Genomic DNA, 16,229 nt, shown 5'->3' with positions numbered 1-16,229 from the left:
TAGAAAATATTATAGGTAGAATATATAGACGTGTAAAACTCATCTAGATATTTCATTTAAATATCTTAATTTTTTTTTTCATTTGAATACTATAACACGACTTCCATTGTGCCCACTTAGATACATTTCGTGTTTCACATCTTCTAAAGGAGAGTGACAATCCCTATAAATTATCGTTGATTTGGATCCTTCTTACAAGTGCCAATAAGGCTAAATATGTCTTTTTCCTAAATGATTTATTTGTTGGAAATTTCAGAATAATCCACGGCCAACCATACAAGAAATGTAAATCGCATTAAACAAGCCTTATGGAATAGTTTCGACTTAGAAGGTATTGAGGGAAAAATCAATCCCAAGTTATCCATGTGGATGACCATCCTCCAAACCAAGTAAGTTGTCCCAAAGGACAATGAAGTCATTTTCAGAAGGCCATTTTGTCACTATTTTATTGGATTCTATGCTACATCAGCATGTTTATACTGCACGTGTTGTGCTTTGTCGATTTCTTTGAACTAACTATACTACTAATAAATAGTATGATGGAAAGAAAGAAATGAATCTTTTGGCCATACGTTTCCAAACAATACACTTTTTGTACTAGTGGTTCATATGAACACGAATTTATTTTAGGAGCTTAAATAAAACATTGGGACTACTTTTGTTTGGATGATTGTTATTTATTATATTATATTATATAATTATTTTAAATATAATATTTATTTTAATTATTATTTAAAATTTATTATATAAAAAGTTTTATTTTGTGGTATGATTAATTTGGTGCGATCGCGTTATTAATTTTTTAATTTTTTTTATTAATTAATTTTTTTTATAATAGTTTTATCCAGTGCTCTATTTTCTTTTCTTTTTTTAGATTTATCAATCAAATTGTTAATGCATGACATGATGCAATAACATAAAATGATACAATTTATCTAAACGTTATATCCACTAAAAGGGAAAATACATAGATTTTTTCATGAACTTGTTCCGAAAAGTTGATTACACGCTTAAACTATTATGACGATCTATGATGCATCTTTACTATTCAAAAATGAATTCATTTACCCTATGAAACGTATAACACCACTCTCACAAACATCAATGTCATCTCATTGCAACATCAGATGTCATGTCAAATTTCAAGAAAAAAATCTTCATGTCATTCAATTGCTTCTTCTTCAATGAACATCACCATGGAACCACTATCACTGCCACCATATCAGTACCAAATCCATATATTTTACCATCAAAAGTCAAAATAGCCACCACAAAATTTCACCACCTACGATCAAACCCACCGCCGGAATCACACCATCACCATCATTCCCATAAAAATAGTAAAAAACCACCATCGGTGTTGGATGTTGGTTTTGGGAAATTCTTTGATAAAGTTGAATTTTGAAAGTTTTGAGATTTCAAAGGTTTAAAGTATTCAAAAGTAGTATTTGGGACCAACTGGAGTTTCGAGTCTCAGAACGAAATTCCGTCGATTCAAGCAGCTCCGAAATATGGAATTTATCTAGAAGAGTTTATGGAATTAGATTTGAAGTTGTAACGAAGATTTGAGGTCTTAAGTTGGAAATTTGAAGAATTTTAGGCCAATATTTGACTTTAGTCAACTTTCAGATTTTCGATGTTTGGAATGGAATTCCAAGGACTCCATTAGGTTCGGGAGATGATTTTAGGTCTAGGAATGGCATTGGTTGAATTTTTGGAGGTCCCGAACCCGTTTTGGTATTTTGACGTCTAAGTTAGTTTAGCTGCGACTTTTCAGGTTTTGAATCAAGGAGATCTCGAATTCAAATTTTGATAATTTCATTGAGTTCGGAATAATAAAATTAGTATGGCAGACTCATTTTCTCCATTTTTGAGTTAAAGAGGCTCGGTAGAGGCGATTTTGTAGGGGTTGATCGAGAATCTTGGTGTGGGTAAGTGATTTTGACTCCAATCTTTCAATAGTCAGTTGTTATAATGTGAATTTTATTTCGAATTCATGATTTCCGAACTTTAATTTAGTGGTTTTTATCAAGAACATGTAATTTTCTTGAAATGGTGCTTGAGGGCTAATTTCAACTGCAAATCAAATTGGTTTTCAACATTAGCTTCCAAATAATTCAAGGAACGTTTTCATGTAAAAAAATTCAGATTTGCTCTTCATTTTCAAAATTGGAATTTTCAGATCGATTTCGGCTCGATTTTCAAAAATTATGATTTGAATGTCGTTAGACTTGTGTTCTTATTGGTATTGCATATTCGAATAGATTGTATTGATTTGGAACATTGGTGTAAGGGAAAAGCACATATTTTGGAGTAGTTCGTGATTAATTCGAGGCAAGTGAACTTCTAAACCATTGCTTAAGCTTGTAGGATCGTGTATTCTTATTTTGTATGTTGGGGGGTAATGGGGACTCAAATTTGGGAATCAATTGTGAAATTGAAATGAATTAAGGATAACGAATGGGGTAATAAAAGAAGACTTAATGAATTCTATCGTTATGTGTGATATGATTGATGATATTTACTTATCTGAGATAGCGTGCCTTGACGTATTGATAAGACTTATGGGTGACTATGATTTTCATTGTACATTGTTATACATGTGACTATGCCTGCATTGTACTTTTTTCATGGCACAGCTGAAATGAAATATTAGTGATAGCAAATGAGAGATATGGGATGGGCCGCATGCTTCATGGCAGGTTATATGAACAGATATGTTTTTATAGATTCTGGACTGAGATTCAGCGGATGTGTACCGGTAGGATAGACATGCATCATATTATCTGATACCTCATTGCACTTCATTGATTATTTGTGAATTCGTATTTACCCCCATAATACATTTATGGACTGTGTTTGCCCCTGATGTTTTCGTATCTATATTATTGATTGTCGGGATTTGACTGAGACTTGAGTTGTATCGTTGTTTTTGTATATCTATGTACTTGTGTTGTTGGAATTGTTAGACTAGGCTGATTTCTATGCAGGTTGTAGTATAAGGGGTTTGGTTGGTATGAAATGAGTACTTGCATTCTATTAGCTTTGCTTAGTCTTAGTTGTTCGCTTGCTAGGTACCGTGTCGGTGGTACTCACTCCTTGCTATCTACACTTGTGTAGGTTCCGAGCTTGGACAGTGATTCAGTTATCTTTTACTTAATTCGAGGCTTACAGTGGTGGTTAGAGAGGTAGTTGTTGATGCTGACAATCTTTCTTATTCCCCTTTACTTTTGTTTTATTCGAAAGACAAGGATTGGAGACTTATATTTATTTCAATATCGTTATATTTAGAAGCTTGTACATGTGACAACCAGTCTGTGGGGGATTTTGTAGCTGACTGAGAATTTCTATTTTTGTCTATCATTTATTTATTTTAAATTATTTTTTGCATTTTATTATGTTATTGTTGGGTTTAGGTTGACTTATCCGGTAGAGATAGATATGTGCCATCATACCGTGTTCGGGTCATGACACATCATCACTATCAACAAGTACAAAACCATCACCAAATATCATAACCACCATTATGAATATCGATTTCTTCTTCTTCACCACCTTCAATTCCCCCTTCTTTGTCACCCACAACCCATAACCAACAAATTCACCACTATAAATTTTTTAAACTCAATCATTAATTTTATCAACCACCAACAAAATCGAAGATAAAAATCGGGTATAATGAAGATGGTAAAATTGGATAAGAATTAAAATAGGATATTGTGAGAGGAGAGGGGTGTTGGGTGTTTTGTCCTGACTTTCCTAAAATAATTGGATTTTTCTTAAAGGAAAACACAAAATCTCCATATTTGCCTTGTCTTTTTTTCTTGTAGAAAAAGATTAATTATCACGATCCAACCCATGGATCATGCGGGCACCCACTTTAGCTCCTAAGCAAGAGACCTTTAATTCCCAAACAGTTATAACAAGTGGAAGTTTTAACGAAAAATAAAATAAAGGCCTAAAAGAGTCACGAGGACACCATATTTTAATTTAAAACTCTAAGGTTAATTACAAGAAGCATTCTAACACCCTCAAGGATACTAGTCAATACAGGTACAAGAGCTTCTAAAAATACAGTGAATAAATAAAATAAAGACACGGCTTCCACCATAAAGAAGGAAGAGTAGAAGCTATTGGAGATTATCATCATCTTCACCTATGAAACATCACTGACCCTATAACCAGACGATGTTAAGTGGCATAGCAAGAGTAGTATCAATACAAATAACATCTACCGATAGGCATCATCGGTTAACCCGAGCTCCACCACATAATATAAAGCAATCAATATGCAATTAAGAAAATACACCTTCTAAACCTTTATGCACTAATTCTTACCATCCCCATTAACCTTCCAGTGTTCTTCGAGCCTAGCACTTATGAGGAATTTCTGAAGTACGGGTCATCACTAACTCTGTCTAATCGGTCTACTTTTCTTAAGCTTTCACACCAATACCTGGCCTTAGAACAATTAGAATCTCACTTGCAAGAGGGAAACATTAAGGTGGTCTAAGGCTTCTCTCCTAACCGTACTAGTCCGTCATGGTGGAACCTAACCCGCTATGGCGAGGCTTCCTCCCGCCAAGGCGGCCTATTCGGAGATAAAATCTTCGAATCCTTTTCTAATCCTCCATTACATGCACCAACAGTAAACCCATAATAGCTAACTCTAAGTCACTAATATAACTTAACAACATAACCAGGGGCGGAACCACCCTTGGGCAAGGGGTGTAGAGCGACACCCCTTCGTCAGAAAACCACATTGTATATATATGTCAAAATTTAGTTTAATGAATATATATATAAGTATTGACACCCCTTAACATAAGTTGAAGCTTTAGTATAGTGGTTAAGGGGTTGCAAAAATTGCTTGAGGTTGTGTGTTCTATCCTTAATAACAATATATATTTTTGTATTTTATATTTTGACACCTTTTAATAAAAATCCTGGTTCCGCCACTAAACCTAACAACTGCTCTCCACTTGCTTATCCATGACCTCATACCTACGGTACTACGCATCAAACAACCAGAACATAATAACACAGATGACACCACTAAAGTATGAAACTTGGTAATACTTGGACCTTTTGTCCTTTCATATCAATTATTACACGGAATGGACATGCTCAGTTATAATTGTGTCAGTCCTCTATCATCATACATATAATCAGGATACACAATCATATCATATTATAGAATCACTTAGACTTTCAGTCCTTAACTTGAATCAGTTTACATAATGGGAATGATTAATAACAATTACAACAATCAATTGGTTCTCTCAAGGAACCACAACACATACTTGGCCCTCTCATGGAACCCACACCTAAATTGTTAGTGTGTCGGTGTGATACCCAATTCAATAGTTATTATGTTTCGGTTCGACACCCATTTCAATATGTACCGGCGTGGTACCTGATCCCATATTCACAATCATAACTAGAATCAATAATGAATAGTTCACACACTTGCACAATCAAAAAACAGATTCATTGCATGTAATTGCTCATAATAGTCATTTCATTAGGTTCATTCCATCATTTCCTATTCACATACATGCATAAAATACTATTAATGCAGTTAGAAGGCACATATAACACAGACAGAAAAATAAACCATCACATACAACCACAGATAGTCAATTAGGTTCATGACATAAGATTTATCAACACGAAGTCATTCACATTCACTCTTTATTTCATGATACACATTACTTATGTAATTCACATAGAATAGTCAGCATGAACATACATAATTATTTGTGTAAGCCTATTTCTTTATATACACCAATAGCCCATAATCCATAAATCTCAAGATCTCATTATGACCCAGCTATTTTCCTACAATAAATCTCATAAGAGTCAACAGTTCTCTCACTATGGATAGTCACAGAAATCATGACCCACATCATATCTTCTTGCCCTAAACAACAATAATGGTTAAATAGCCATTTAAACTCCGTGTCTGAAGGCCTAAGCATGAAATCTCCCGTCAATCTACGATATCATATGTGTTGGGAACATGTTTACAACTACTCAAATAAGAAATCCTAGTCTACATGAGCGCCAAACAGTTGTAGAAGGATTATAGCACGATCCCCTACTTTTGAAATAAGAAACAGTGAAGACATGCTTGAAATTTGTGGGTTGTACCCTTTCTTGCACTAGAGTTCCCTTTCTTCCCTCTCTCCCAGTCCAGAGCATCTTTTTGAGGATTTTTAGGGTGAACCTCGTCTATTTGGCACTTAAATGAAGAAAGAGAAAAAAAGAATTCGCGTCTTTTAATTCCGTCCTGTCGATCCCGCTATGGCAGGTCCTATCCCGCCATGGCGGCGCTGTTGTGGCAGAATTATTCCCGCTATGACGGGATAGTAAAGGCCAGGTCAACTTAGATCACATTTTTTTGCTATTTCTAGGTAACGACGGTTTGGATCGTTATATTTACGACTCTATAAATAGAGGTTCATTACTTCTAACTTGGTAGCATTAAAAATGTAGTCCTAGGGGGCTTTAAGAGTTTTGTGTAAGGGAAACTTTGTGAGATACAAGTGTTACGTTAATACTTGTGTGAACCTCTTTTTTTTTTGAGTGAATTGTGTGAGGTTATTTCTCTCGATATTTGTACTTTTATATTTATATGTGAATTGATCATTTCCTTTTGTGGATATAGGTCGGTTGACCAAACCACATTAAATGTTTGTGTCTGTTTTGGTATATTTCTCATTTGTCTTCTTACTCATGGTCATTCGAGGTTTGCTTTGCTAGTTTTCACATGACACCTAATTATTTCAATCCTAACAGGGGGAGGATTTTGGTGGAGGTGGGGGTGGATGGAAATCGGGTATGGAAGATGATGATGAAGAAGAAGTGAGTGGGATGTGAAGAAGAAGAAGACGCGTGGGGTAGAGTGGTGGACAAATGATTTTGATTTAGTTTTTTTCTTTATATTTTTTAATTTTTTCCACGTCAATTTAAGGGTTAAATAAATTCACTTTAAATAGCAAAAGTGTGTAATAGGTCGTTATATAGTTTAAGTGTGTAACTAATTTTTTGAAATAAATTCATAAATAAATTTATACATTTTTCCTCATTAAAATAATATTATATAACATAATATATTATAAAATAATACATAACAACCATCGACCAGAGTGTAAAGGATTATCTATGTATTTATTAGTCAATATTATGGATGAGGTACTAGTCAGTGTTAATGGATTGGGCAACATCTTTTTGTTATTAGGTTTGTTGACGTCAGAAACTTTATCAAGAAGTCAATTTTTATTAGCTGTTTTAAACTATCAGATTTCATATTTTTTTCCAATACACATATATTCGGGACATGAGTAGAATTTTGTTGAAGCTAGGGATGTCGATATTTTAAGAAAAGAATCTATAAACAAACTATTGAAAAATGAAAAAGTCTTATATCGATAATTAATAAAATGAGTGATATTTTTTAAAGCGTAATTAATTCTACTCATTTTGAATTAATTTTTGAGGTATGATTAGAGTCGAGATCTAATTTTACATCATAAAAGCTGAATTCATCTCACCTAGTATTAAACTGCTTGAAATGTGATGTTGAAAAATGAAAAAGTTTCAACACCTAATTTTACCCAAATTACATAACAAGACCCAACAGTGACCCAACAGTGGAACTAATTAGTTTGTCACAATCCATACGCTGCAATCAATTGACAAATTAAAGCCTGAAAAATTGAAAAATTTAAAAATGAGAGTTTACATGATTCAAACTCGAAGCATCTTAAGTTAATTTGCATACAAAAAATGTAGAAAAAACACCTCTAATTATCCAAACTTTGCACTGGAAAAAAAGAAGAATATATATACAACAAGAGGCAAGAATCAACTGATTTTAAAATTAATTAGTTTTTGTTATATCCAAACATTAATTAAGAAATAAAAAATAAAAACCTATCTATTTAATTAAGATCGATCACGTTCTTCATCTTCGCCTTTATCTTGGTCAGCATACTTTCCATCAAAGGCTTGGAAGCTGATGTATAATATTTGAGACCAATTTGTATCAAAGTACATAAAAATAAAGCAAAAGCTAGTTGAATATTAGCATCCAAGATTTCAAAGTACCACGAAACAAAGGCAACAACATCGTATGAATCGTTCAAGACAATGAAGAAGAGAACGATAGCAAGCGCGAGTAAGAGGCAAATCAAGATGATGAAAACAGCAAGAAGAAGAATGCATGAGATGATAGAACCATAAACAAGCGCAACGAGAATTAACTCAATATTTTGTATCATTTGTCACAATTAATAGAATGACCAAATAATACAAGAAGATATTGTGATAAGTATAGTACTATATAATTTTCATTTTTATTGTCAATTTGGGAGAATGTTTGATTTGGAGAAAAGAGAATGAAGTGTGCTCTACTCATTCTTTCTAAAATTATCCTCATCAAGGCATATAATTACAAATAGTTTCAATAGAGTATAAAAGAATAAAAGGTATCGTAGCATAGAAATAAGTCTATAAGTTTCTTTTTCTTTTACATTATGTATTCGTTTAAAGCCTTTTATTCTGATTAAAGTTTCCGCTTAATATTTTGTTTCAAGATCTCTTTTTTCATCTAACAATTTTCTATCCAAATTAAAACCAATTGACCCGACTAATTTGGATTTGTCACAGAGTTCAGAGGCGAATCTAATCTTATGCTATTGGATTCATTTGAATTCAGTACTTTCGACGGAAATATAAATTTATGTGGTAAAAAATAGTAAAATTTGCAGCAAATTTAGTATATATGAATTCATAACTTTAAAAATATAATGAGTTAAATGTTAAAAACCTTAAAGATTGAACTCATAAAATTTAAATCCTGAATCTGCCTCTAACAAATTAAAAATCTCATTAAAGGAGAAGTGCATTGAGAATTTTCACCATTCTCATGATATTCAAATTTGAAATCTTTGATTAAGTAGAGATTAATAATATCCATACCAGTACGTGAATTTTAGGGAAAGGAAAGTTTAAGTAGGAAAATGCATAGAGAGCTAGAAAGTATTGATTTATGCAAGGAAAGATTAAATAAATTAGAAGAAGAGAACTAGCATGATAAAGAAAAGTGTGTCAATATAGCCAAAGACGACTGCCTAGTATACTACTACATAAAAAATGGAGGAAAATAGTAGATACATTAGGCAAGTCATCCTTGGCTAATTAACAAAGACTTTTCTTTTCATGTAAGATCTCTCTTCCCAAATTTATATATACTAAGTTTTTTCATGAATGTAATATGCAATTGACCATATATTTGGCTTCTCTATTTATAGCTATGAAATTCAATGTTTCATAGCTATAAATTCTTATGCCCTTGTCCCAATCCTAATCACCAATATAATGTTTATTTTATTCTCTTGGAAGAATATGCTCATTTAGGCTGGAGAAAAGACTGATTATGTCAACTAGATTGGAATATTAATGATGTTAAAGATCAATTGATGAAGTTTGACATTCTATTATGGCAGATCATGATGAGGCAATATTGGCTTGGTATCAAATAAATAGATAGCTACTTGACCTTCAAAAGAAGTCAATATACAGATGCTGCTGGGTATATATTATAGACAATTTCCAAAAAGTATTTGTGAAGAATAACTTGTATTCAAATTTGTGTTCTTTCTCTTCCTGTTTTTGGTCGACCTGTTTATTTTGAAAAGTATATTTTTGTCAGAACTATCTTTTGAAAATTAAGAAAAGTAGCAATTTATATTTGACTAGCTAATAATAGAGTAATACTTTGTACTTATTAGAATTTGATCGGTTTAGCTCATCTAAAAATAGTTTATAAGCTAAAAGCAACTTATAAGTTAAAAAAAAAAAAATTGGACTACCGCAACTTATTTTTTTGGCTTATAAACTGCTTTAAATAAGCTAAGCCAAATAGGTTCAATTATTTTTTTAGGCTTATTTTAAGCACAAAATAACTTTAAGTTGATCAGTCAAACACACAGAAAACTGAAAATAACTTATAAGCTTTTTTTAGCAATTTATAAGCCAATTAAAACGAGCTCTAAGTCAACTTTTAAAAAGTGTGTTTTAATGGGAAGTTAAAACAACTTATGCCGCTTCTCAAAAACACTAACCTTTTTTCTAAAAAGAAAAAACAAACTTGATCAAACAACTTAATTTCTAATAAATTTGACCAAACAAACTATTCTATAAACATGTGTAATTGAAATGTTATTAACAATACTGAATTCTAACCACGTCAATTTACCTTCTTTCCATATGAATGAAAATAATCGTTTAGGGTGTGTTTGTGTGACGCCTCAAAATCTCTACGCTAAGATTCAGACCATTCTTCGTATGCGTATAGGTTTGAACTTGAAGGCTTCAAATTATATATATGATCTATGATTGATTCATAAATATTTAAAGTATATTAGATGTGATTTAGGGTCATAAGGGATCCTAAAAATCAAGCCAAGTCCAAAGAATTCCTCTCGGCTAAGTTTTCGAATGAGTTCGTATAAGGGTCAACTTCAAACGACCATATCTCCTAAAATGTAACGAATTGAGTGGCTCATGACCTATCAAATTAAAAGTCGTTGAGTCTTCTTTTCAACGCCACTAAAATTGTAATTTTCCGAGTTTGGAGTCAAAAGTTATGCTTGGTCAAATAGAGAGGACCTGCAGCGAACTTTGGCCGATTTTCAGATTTTGTAGGGGTATTTTAGGAAAATTACCAAATACCTATATATACGAACTTTGAACGTTTTGAGATCACTTTTGCAGTCTTCTCACCTCCAAAGAACCCTAATCTTCATCCTCCTCTCTTCCAAATCATCTCCAACAAGATTTGCCAAAAAAAATAATCAAGGATTCAAGTTTTCCATTGAAGACGTAACATCAAGGTTTCTTCAAAATCTACTCTAAGGTATGTAAGGCTACTAAGAACATGGATTGAATTCACCATGTGCACTACATCTTCTTTTTGATATTGAATGTTCATAGGAATTGGATTTTCTTGATAGATTTATGTCCTAATGAGTTTATACATCTATTAACTTGATTTTGTTATGTAGATATTGATAAGTTGAGAAATTGATAAATGCTTCATGTTTGATATGAGTTGATTGATATGAGTTGTTATACATATTTTGTTATGTCTAAGAGTTGATTGATATGAGTTGTTATACATATTTTGTTATGTCTAAGAGTTGATAGATATGAATTGTTGTACATATTTTGTTATGTCTAAGAGTTGATTGATATGAGTTGTTAAACATATTTTTGTTATAAACTTAAATATTTAAGTATCCTAAATTGTTGAGTTAAAGTCTTGGTGAGTCATGATTTAGCCCCAAAAGATTGGCTAAATGAATGGAGAAATGATTGAATAGAATTAAATGTTGTCATAAATACATATCTAAACTACTCTTGGAAAAATATATGATTGGGGTTGATTGGATAATATGATTGGTCAAGAGGCTTGATTTGGGATAGAATTGATGAATTGATAAGGGTCCAAATGAGACTGGTCGATATGATTAGATTGAATTGATTGGATAGAGTTTTATGAGTATTGAGTCTTGGGAGGAGTATCGGACATCGAATTGGGTAAGAGTAAGTAATAACTCAAATCCAATAATTACGTCGCTAAACGTAGGAAGGGATTGGACCATTAAAGTTGGATATTTTCCAAATTACTGTCCTGATATAATAAGACTTGATTGGTTATGGATCCATGATTTGTTGATTCATTCTTACCCTGGCAAGGTATGAACGGACGTGGCAATAATGTCAGCTTGTTGTACTATCACTGGCTCATAAGTGACGGTTGTCGGATAAGAGAAACTCCCATATAGGTCGTGATAGTACTCTGAGTCGGATTGGAATAGATTGGGTTGAATTGTATGGGATTGGTCTTGTATAAATCATATATTCTTGTTTAGACCTAGGACATCTTGATTGAGTTATTTCTTCTTCTGAGTTGAGGTTTCAAGTTGATTTGATTCTACCTTAATGTCTATTTCATTCGGCCATTTTACATACTCGTACATTCCACGTACTGACGCTATTTGGCCTGTATCATTTCATGATGTACAGACAGGTACTAGAGATCATCAACAGGCACACCATTGAAGATCTATTCACTTTCAGCTAGTTGGTGAGTCCTCCTTATTTTCGGAGGATACCGTAGTTATCTTTTCAGCTTTGAGTTAGTTTTCCTTTATTTTGATTTGTGGTAGCCATGAACCTGTCATTGACACCTCTTATATTGTTGATAGAGGCTTCATAGATTAGAGTGTGTATGATGCTGAATTATTTCGTTGTGACTAGTTTTATTTTTACTAGTTGTTGAATGGAGATGTGGTTGGCCTTTTGCCTTACTATGAATAGTATTCTTATTATTTGAGTCTTCCGCTGATAGAATGTGACTGAATGAAAGTGTGATCGGATCAAGTGGTTCGCTTGAAGGCCAAAAATAGTTTTCGAGTGTCGGTCACTTCTAGGGTACCCTCCCGGGGTGTGACAAGTATGAAGGAAAATATTTTCCAGAAAATATTTTTCAATTTTCTCATGTTTGGTTGGCGTAAATATTTTCCAAATAAACTTATTTTCCTTAAATTCAAAGAAAATAACTTCCCTTAAAAAAGTAAGAAAAATATTTTCCAAAACCATTTTGAACCTTATACCTCAGCTTTTCATCCTAACTTAAGTCTCAAATATCGATTTACAATACTAATCCTAGATCCGACTCCTGATTCTCAATTCAAGAACCAACCCCCTACCTTGATTTAAGACCCAACACTCGAGTTTTGAATTGAGTCGGGGTCGAATCTCGAGTTAGAATTAGAGGTCAAATTTTGGATTGAGTGTCCAGATCGGATCTCGGATCAGAGTATCAGGTTGAGAGTCAGGAGTCAAAAGTTGAGTGTTGATGTAAGATCTTAGGTTGAAGCCCAGTCTTAGGTTGGGGTTGGGTGTCGAGGTCGGGGTCTTGAATCAATATTGGATCGAGAGTCGGGGTTGAGTCTCGTATCTCGAATCGGGGTTGGGGTCTCAACTCGAAATTAGGTCTTGGTTCGAGGTTGGGGTCACGATCGGGTCTCAGATCAAATTCGGAGTCGGGTGTAAGAGTTGGGGTCGGGGTCGGGTGTCGGGGTCGAGGTCGGGATCAGGTCTTGAGTTGGCGTCGTGCGTCGGGAGTCGGGGTTGGGTTTTGCAGTCAGGGTTGGGTCTCAGGTCGGTTGTTATGGTGGGGGTCAAGGTCGGGAGCGAGTATCGAATTGGGGTCTCGTGTCGAGGTCGGGATTGGGTCTCGATTTGAGGTCGTGGCCGAATCTCAAGTTTGGATTGGGTCTCGAGTCGGATCTCAATTCGGGGTCGGGTGTCAGATAATGGGTCGGTAGTCGGGGTCAAGTGTCGAGGTCGAGTCTCGGGTTGGGGTCGGATCTCGGGTCGGGTGTTGGGGTCGGGGTCGAGGTCTCAAGTCGATGTCTAGATTGGTTCTCGGGTCGAGTTAGGGGTCGGATCTCAGGTCAAATTATATAAAATATAATTTCTAAAAAATATTTTTCATTCACGAATCATACACTAGAAAATATTTCCCAAAAAATATTTTCCACTCACTAACAGAACCTGAGAAAATAAGTTGGTTTAAAATAAGTTAGAAACCAACTTATTTTCCAAAAAATATTTTCTAAGAAAACATTTTCCTTCGTACCAAACACACCCTTAATTTCCGTTCTTTTCTTTTATTCTTTTATAATGTACAAAGTACCACCGTGTGAGCGAATATGATCTCATATAACTATTTTTTTTCCCCGCTTATAAATAACTTCCATTTTAGCCTTTCTTTTCTGTTGTCCATTGAACATAAGGTGTGGGCATAAAATTAGTTCTGTTTATGAGGCATGAGTTTGATTGGGACATCTGAATAAGTCAAGAGACAGTAGATATGTCCAAGTGGCCATAAGATCTGTCTCATGGCAAAAGTCGTGGGATGCGTATTAACTTGGACCACATCCCGGCCCTAAAAAATATTAGAATCAATGTTTGTTTTGTTATTTCTGTATCAAAGTTATCAAATAAAAAATAATAAAAATAAAAATAAAAAATAGTATTCGAGTTCATAGAATTTACTATGTGTCCTTAAGGAATTTAATCCCTTTACTGTACCCGAAGTTATGGATTATTTTCTCCCAAGATAAAACGGATAAACTATTAAAGAAGTAGCGGTACCTCAAACTTCAATAATTTCAGCAAACTCAAAAGCTAGTAATAAAATCACATAAAGACTCAACTTTGTTTGTAAGAAAATATATATTCAGAAGAGAGAGAAATTTGATGTTTAAAAATGAGAGAAAAATCCTCTATTTTTAGACAACAAAAGTTAGTGTGAACAGGTACTTATCGGAAAAGTCGCAACTTTTTACAAAAATCATAACCTTTCAGAAAAGTCGCAACTTTTCAAAAAAATCACAACTTTTTGAAAAAGTCACAATCTTTCAGAAAGTCACAACCTTTCGGAATGGTTACAATCCTTTGGAAAAGACACAACTTTTCGTAAAGGTCACAATCTTTCATTCACATTCACACCTTTAAAACCCAACATGTTTTTCTAACATAAGTAGTTCCTAGAGTGTATGCTTCCATTTCTTTTTATGCAAACACTAGAGGAACTAGCAAAAGAGTTGGTTCACCAAAAACTGACTTCTTCATTTCGTTTCTTGGTCAATGCATCTGCTACTTTGTTTTGCTCCCTAAACACGTGGGACAGCGTTCTTATGTCCAGCCTTCTTGTGTATAGTTTAATTGTCCACAAGTTAATTATGACAGAAGAGAAGAACTTGGTATCATTCATTCTATCTATTGTATAAATTGATTACAAGTTGTGATGTATGTGCAAAAAGTTCTTGTATGGTTCAGTTGTTCACAACTATCTCTTCCACAGCCATTCTTATAATTCATAAAATAACATTCTATATTTTTTTAACTAAAAAAGTATGGTGTTAAATTATATCATCAAATTTTGAGAAAAAACTCATTTATTTCATCCGTTAAAAATTGAATTCGTCTATGTCATTGCCGTTAACAATGTGTCCATTTATATCATTATTTTTTAACAAAAATATAAATATTAATTTTGCAATACAATTTTTTTCACGTGACCTCTTATTAGAGATCCACGTCACCAAAATTAAACTGACCCACCCTTTTAATCCATTTGAAGTTCCTGGCATATACTGGAAGTAGAGAACTAACATGAAGAGAAACGTATGTTAATATAGCCCAAGATGACTGCCTATTTGTAACAATTTCAAACGGGTTTGAAAAAAACGGTTGTACATAGGCAAGTCATCCTTGGCTAATAAACAAGTACTTTACTCTTCATGTAAGGTCTCTCTTCCTAACTAATAGTGTATTAATATCAACATATGGTGTTTCTATAGGAACTATTCTTGTTGTTGGCTCTCTATTTATAGCCAGAATTAAAAGCCCTCAATGATTTTCAATTAGAAAACTAATGAAATAATGAGTTTGATCCTTAGCCAAATAAAATTATTGCCTTATCCATGTACCCCTTCAACTAGGCTTTGATACTTTTTCCTCCGTACAAGAATATATTCATAAAATTACGGGTTTTGCCCTTTAAATGAGTTGATCGTTAATTTTTTTGTCTTTTAAATTGGCTGGTTTTTAATTTTTGTCTTTTAAATCGGCATTAGCAATTGAGCTTATACCTTGTGGGTCATAAATTTTTTAAAAATTGAAGTCATGCACATATATGATATGAAAATATAAACTCATGTTCCGAGTAAAAAATTATACCCAAAATACGACGAAAGTGCAAATGACCAGAATATATTCTCTTTTGAATTCCAGAAGCTTATCTCTTCATTTATGTTGTCTATCTACTCTTTTAATTCTATTGTAGCCACATATTTAGATCAAATGTCAACCGAATTATTACAAAGAGCTTATAAGAACCAGCTAGCTTAAAGCATAAAGATCAAATTCTTAGCATTTGAATCTTTCTGAATAGTCATAGTCAATCTTTAAATAAAATTTGAAAAACTTCATGGATAAGATGTAATTTGAGTGGTGATAAGTTTAATTAGCTATCTTCACTGTTGTTTTCCTATTTCTCAAGTCATGATTATTTGAAAAAAGTGTTGTTGACTCTTTTGTTTGTCTTTTAAGACTTTTAGAAGTTATTTGGGTATATAAAAATA

This window comes from Solanum dulcamara, chromosome 5, assembly GCF_947179165.1.
Source record: "Solanum dulcamara chromosome 5, daSolDulc1.2, whole genome shotgun sequence".
In the NCBI taxonomy this organism is placed as follows: domain Eukaryota; kingdom Viridiplantae; phylum Streptophyta; class Magnoliopsida; order Solanales; family Solanaceae; genus Solanum; species Solanum dulcamara.
The sequence above is the reverse complement of the archived record's forward strand: the minus strand, read 5'-3'. Positions refer to the sequence as shown.